The sequence below is a fragment of the Talpa occidentalis genome, unplaced genomic scaffold, assembly GCF_014898055.3.
Source record: "Talpa occidentalis isolate TD23 unplaced genomic scaffold, MPIMG_talOcc4v2.1 talOcc4.624, whole genome shotgun sequence".
Taxonomy (NCBI): domain Eukaryota; kingdom Metazoa; phylum Chordata; class Mammalia; order Eulipotyphla; family Talpidae; genus Talpa; species Talpa occidentalis.
The window spans coordinates 22,641-29,533 of NW_023605000.1; the positions used below are offsets into that span (position 1 = coordinate 22,641).

Consider the following 6,893-nt stretch of genomic DNA (forward strand, 5'->3'; position numbering starts at 1 on the left):
CTTGGGGAGAACATGTTCTAATCATGCAGCAGGAGAGATGCCTGACCTACATAAATTTATATGAGAGGAAAATAAATCTTTGTTGTATTAAACCACTGAAATTTCAGAATTATTTTCACCTATCACAGACTATCCTGACTTGCACAAGGGGAAATGTTAATTCCCCAAAAATCATGGATAACAATTGCAAGAACAACTTGTGGAATATTTTTGGAAACATAAATCAGATAATACCCCTCCCATATTTATAAATCTTCAGTGGTATCCTCTTAGAATAAAATCCAAATTTCTGGCATAGACTAAGTGAGCCTGTAAAACACAACCCTTATGGCTCTAGCAATTTCCATTGCTCACTTCACTCCACATCAGCTCACCTATTTGAAGTGCCTTGAATATGCCGTGGGTGTGGCATGACGTAAGGTTATGACCAAGTAAAATACAGAAGTCAAGGGGAAAGGATGTCTATTTAAAACCTTTTGTGGCTAAAACTGCTAAACGGTTGACCAAAAAATATAACACAAGTGGGCCCGTGCTGAAATGACATGCATCCTTCTGAAATGACCCTCCTATTTAAGTATGAATAAACTGAACCTCATTCTATATGACTTCAGGCAAACTAATCTCTTGTTCAATTACTTCTGAGTGTACTTAGGGCTCCCTTGCTTATTATACTCTGGGTGTCAAGGAGTCTACCATTCAAGCATTCTTTGACCAACTTCACCTTTAAAAGATGTATGGGACATCCCTCATATCATGGTGTCTTAGATAATGCTTCAGCCTGAAACTGAAATATGAAATAATGAAATGACATTGTGGAAAATAATTGAAAATTGAAACTGAATATAAAATATTCTAACTCCCAGCATCTGTTGGCCATACCAGTTCAGAGGATTCTCTCAAGAGCTGCTCCTCAACACAGTGTGTGGTTAGCCATCGACTTCTGGGGCAGCTTATCTCCCCAGGTAAGCCTTGTATCCTTTCATCTTGTCACCAAGTTAGGACCCTCCTATCAATCCCAGCTCTTGGGCCACATGGTGATATTTCACCACTGAAAGCCCCAAAGCAGTTAACATTATGAAAATACATCTCCTTCCTTCTAGAGCAACTCCCAGAGATCATGGCTTTCCCTTACACAATCTATAACATATCCTCTCACTGAAATAGTATGGATTATTTTTTTTTAATCTAGGATAAAAGGCAATTTTTACAATTTGATGCAATAAGATAAATCATAGCAGGACTCTGAAAAATATGTTTAAAATGCCTGCATAATAAAAATAATATTAATATGAAAAAATTGGCATTGGGGAGCTTTACAATGATATTGATAAGGGGGTGGCTATCTGTTATATCAAAGAACCATTCTAATATCAAGAGCAGAGTTGCCAGCAGGCTTGACTAATGGTGCTCTAAAGAGGTATGACACAAAAATCTGGGCGTGTAGCCATAAAAATGCAGACTAAGATACCACAAAGGAAGCCTCAGAGTGATGGGACCATGATAGCAGATGAAGATTTGCAAGGAAGAAGAAGCTCAAGCGAGGCACAAAGTCAGAGACATAGAGAATGAAGTCCTGGGCCTCCCCGGTGGCAGAGCGGTTGAGTGCTGGGTTGTGAAGCAGCCCGCGGCCTCTACAGTGCCAGTTCAATCCCCGGCTACCGGGCAAGGGTCTCACATGGCGCGCAGACCTCTCCTGCCGCCCGCTGCTCCCCTCAGCAGTGTACTTCGGTCCTTCTGCCTGCTCTGCTCCCCGCTCTGGCTCTGGTGAATTCTCTCACCCTCCCGCGCTTCTGACTGTACCCAGTGCTTGTATAAATTAATAAATTAATTAAAAAAAAGAATGAAGTCCTGGGGGAGAAAAGAAAATGCCACAGCCTATGTTTCCTGAAGGAAATACATCAGTGGCCCACCCTCATGTCTTACATCAGATGGGACACACCACAGCTGTCCAAAGCCAAGCTTGCAGGCTCTCCTGGGCTTCCGATAGTGACTGGAAGGTGGGAACAACAACATGTGACTGCCTGGCACACACTGCTGAGGCTGACAAACCCAAATAGGGAGGCTCCCCATCCTTCCAGCAATAGTAAGCACCCGGAAAGCCTCAGGAACTTTGGGAATTGCCATCATAAGGAATGGAAAATATTTGACTCCTTCTTTGCATTTTGCACAATTTCTTCAGATTGTTACAACACTTTTTTCTGAGTCATAAAGTAATTGTAAGAGTTTCAAAGAAAATTAAAATAAAAAATAAGGATGATGACAATTTCATTACTTAGAAATAGTCAGTGGTAAGACTATTATAAGTTCTATATTTCTGTTAGTTTCTATTTATAAATCTCGAGCAATAGCTATGTGCTATTGACATTGCTCTATGAGTGATGTATCTATAATATTCTATCATCAGGATATGCCATAGTTTAATCATCCTCCACTGTTTAGAAATCTTGAATTTCTAACTTTACTACTACATTTATAATTTAAATTGTATAGTATGTGTACATAGCATACAAAATATTACAAAATCTCATTATGGTAAAATATATGTAAATATCTGCATATTTATCTCATAATTTTGAAAATAATTGCTAGAACATTTATGAATAAGGTTAAGGCATGAACACATTTTAGGGTATTGATAAACACTGTTAAAATTCACACTACAAAATTTGCACCAACTTAAATAACTGCCTTCAGCAAATGAGATTATCCTTCTTACTACATGCTTTTTAACACTAGATATTAAAATTTTGCTTTTAATTTTTGTCAATGTGAAAGTTTAAAAATATGCAATTTTAATTTTATTCCTTTATTATTAATGAGGTGGAACATATTAAATTCCTTTTCTGCTAATTAAATCTCATTATAAATCAGTAATAGGGGAAATTATAATATGTAGTACATTAGGGAAAAGGGAAAGAAACCTCCTTAATCTGATATAATGGGTAGTCCCAAGTATACCACATGAAAACAAAATGGTAAACATAAAAACTGTTTTCTGGACCTTTGTTTCTGTGGTATTCAGAATAACATTACATATAGAAAAACCAAATCCTCTAGCATCAAAGATATAAAAATTCATAGAGCAACACACTGCCATTTACACTGAAACATGAATCAGTCATTGCTTTGAATTTTTTTGAGTTGCTGTGCTAGCTATGGTTGCCTAACAGGGGGCGGGAGGGTCTAGGTAGAAAATTAATCAAGTGTGGTTGATAGAGAATGATTGGTTCCAAGTGAAAATGAATTATTCAGCAGTTACATATTTTTGCAGTCATGGAAGGGAAAAAGATTATATACACTAAAGTTAAGATACAGTCTGGTTTAACCATGTAGTATTTTCATTTATGTCCAGGATTTACAGGGGATAGAGTTTAAGAACAAATATACTGCACAGGAAACTTCAGGTTTGGATATATCCAGGACATGGCAGGAAATAATGGATGCCCTCTTCACAGGTCTTTGCTGATTTCAATTTCTTAATGATGCCAAAGGCATCCATGCCTCCACATCTTTGTTTGTCTAAAAGGAAGAAAAGTACTTGCAATTTCTTTTCTTTTCTTTTTTTTTTTTTTACAAAAGAGATAGCAATGTGATTGATTGAAAGAATTTAGTGGAAATAAATGATAGAATACAATTTACTGTTCCCACAGATACAGAAATGTAACTGCACTGAAGTCCGTCCTCCAGGGCAAGGAGCACAGCCTGATCAAGGTCCATGATGCCCTGGCCTGTAAGTCTTCATATTAATGACACTCTGATCATAGAGATCGCATTAAGTCCTTCCAGACATGTCCCAGTTGTTACTGCTGTTATTTTCAGTTTGAATATTTGCCTAGAAGCTTTCAGCCATGCTGGAAACTCCAACTGTGAGACTGTCTGTCTATGACAGGTAAGCAACTGGTGGCAATGCAGTCATTTTGCTTTTTACTGAGAGATGAGTCACTCAAAACCCATTTTCCAGGCATACTATTCATAGCAGCCTTAGGTTTCAGGCTTTCTGGAGATACAGTACCAGGTTATAAAATGACAAGTGTACAGTGAAAATCCATTAACATATTCTAATCTTTTAAAAAATCCTATCAGAATAAAAACTCCATCCGCTCAGTGTTATTAGATGTTTCCAGCATAGACATTGATGTGACCTAAAATTTATGATGTGACCTAAAATTTAAATGCAATCATCCTCAAGCAATGGCTGTGATTTTTATTCTCTTACACTTAGAATCAGTGTGATTAAATTCAGCTAAAATCATCTGTCAATTTGTTTCTGTGATATTATGACATAGTAGCTTCAATTATGCATATGAGCAGTCATTATAGAGTTTTTACTAATATTAGTTAAGATGGTCAAAACTAAGTTTTGTGTCTTAGATTTGTGTTGTGATACTAAAGATCAATAAATGAGTGGATCCTGCAATTCAAGAGAACCACCAATAGATGGCAGGCAGCTCTGTTCAGAAAACACCAAAAAGGTGTTTTCAAATAAAACACTTTTACAGCAGATGTCTAGACTTGGATTAGTCACTGAGTAAAGTGCAATCACTTCAAAATAAGTTAATGCTTCAAAGTTGTCACTAATAAAATTTAGACACCATTTTTTAGTTGCTCAAGCAAGAGAGTTATCAGATGACACATTTACCTTTGGAAATGGTTCACTGGAAAATTCTCAGGAAGGGTTTTAACTTCTATCACTTGTCAGTCAATGTAAGAAAATATCTTGACTATATAAAATGAGTTTTAATAGATAAAATAGATAAAATCAATATATATTGAAAATATCTTAAATGTATGCTCAGGCTTTAATTATAAAGTTTCTGTGGAGGCAAATCGAATCCAATAAAGTCTAAAAATCAGAATTTTCCCTAAAAAGAAACCTGAAGATTGGAAAGAATAAGAGTATATACAGACATTATTATACTAAATATATATAAATATAGTGTATATAAATATAGTATATATATATATAAATATTTTAATATAAAATAAATATAAGTTATAATTATATTTATAAATATATATATTTATATACAATGCTGATTTATTGAAAAGAAGCCATGTATTGCAAAACGGATAAAATTTACTGTACGAAGGTCAAGGAAGTTTTTATTTAGAGGGAATAAGAGCAAACAACATATAGTCTCACTGGCATTTAAGACATTTCTTAATATAATATAGAAACTGATTCACAAGATCAGCAAATATGGCAAAATGGAATGAGATAGTTGGATGAGGGGAAAATAGCTTGAATAGCTCAGATTGAAGGTAGTTGAGAATAGTAACTACCCAGAGCCAACTAATGGACTGCTATGGGGATAAATAATGGGCATATGCATTAGGAGGAGAAAATCTGCTGACATAGATAGAATTGGGGTTTGGTAGGAGCAGCCACAAAAGAGTGCTTAGTCTGATTTAACCTAAATCCTAATTGGGCTAAAGTGTGGAGTGATAAGTGGCTTACTAAACTCAATTCTGAAGAAAAAATTCCAGGAACTTTAATAAAAAAAAAAAAAAAGGAATATATACCCCTAAAGTCTCTAGAGGATTGAGCTCTGAATGAAATACATTAAGGTAAATCTTTCAAGGTATTCTTAGAAGTAAAAATAGAGGGAGGGAATAGGGAAGAAAAGTAGGCATGCAGTATATGGAAAGGACATGGTGTCTTAGAAAATTCTACTCTGTCATAAGATTCATATGTCCTAATTTTTAATCACTGATTCTTTTCTCCCTTGATCCCTAACATGCAATCACTTCACAGAATTAAGATTGTAATTACCTTTATTTTTTCTTTTTAGATATTCTGGAGAATGTTAAAATCTGTCTATCCTGACCCTACATGTGTATGTGAAATTTTAACTGAAAAAGGCACAACAGAATCTTCTACCGAGGTAGCCCTATGATATTTTGCCTCTATTATGCTTCACTTTCCATGGGCATTTTTGTTAATAAGAAACAGTAAAAAAAGGCCTCCCCTGGTGGCACAGTGGTTGAGCGCTGGGCTGCGAAGCTGCCCGCAGCCTCTGCAGCACTTCTTCGATCCAGGCCACCGGGCGAGGGTCCCACATGGCAAGCAGACCTCTCCAGCATGCCGCCATTCCCTCAGCCAGTGTACTTCGTCAGTCTACCTGTTGTGTTTCCCACTCTGGCTCTGGTGAATTCTCTCACCCTCCCCCACTTCTGACTGTTCCCCATGCTTGCATAAATAATAATAAATCTTTAAAAAAAAAAAGAAAAAAAAAGAAACAGTAAAATACAGAGATATCTGAGTCAGACAGTCTTTAGGCAGCATTATTCCTCTTACCATCAGAAGACTGGCTGTCCCTGATACACTGTGCCCAGGGGCTGCGATGGTCAGATCTCCTTAAAATATAATCGTTAGAAATATGACTTCAGCACTCTGTTTCCCCAGATATGAGCACCAGCAACACCATATCACTGCTGATGAATCTTTAGTTAAGTGAAAAAATTCTCAGTTCTGCTCTATATAGATATCCGAATCAAGATGTATGTCAACTATGCTGCTCCCTTGCCTAAAAGTCTAAGTAGTTTGTCTTAATTACAGATATTATATTCTCAGGTAAATAATATGTATTGAGTGAGATTATGAATCAAGGTCCTGAGTCTGAGCTTAGTCTTAGTCATCATACTAACTGGCAGGTTATGTAGCTTCACTCTACAGAATAAATAAATCAAATCCCAGGGATATCAACTGTTTATTTCTGAGTTTCCAGAACTGCAAAGAGATGTACCTAGCTTACCCCAGGTCCATCTCATGGAAATTCTTTGTTTTTTCCATCATGACTTGATGCATTTGTGTTTACACACACAATCACAGTAAATAGCTGGTTGATAGGAAATGGGTGAGGGAAAAATAATGCATACAAGGTTTGGCATGC

The 6,893-nt window shown here is 36.4% G+C and overlaps 1 long non-coding RNA gene across 1 annotated transcript; it reads left to right on the top strand.

The window, feature by feature from the left end:
* Positions 1–873: 873 nt before the first annotated feature.
* LOC119230303 (uncharacterized) lies at positions 874–5,879 on the top strand. Its single transcript, XR_005121733.2, has 3 exons — positions 874–962; positions 3,651–3,730; positions 5,793–5,879. It is a non-coding gene; the product is annotated as an uncharacterized LOC119230303 (long non-coding RNA).
* The last annotated feature ends 1,014 nt before the right edge of the window (positions 5,880–6,893 follow it).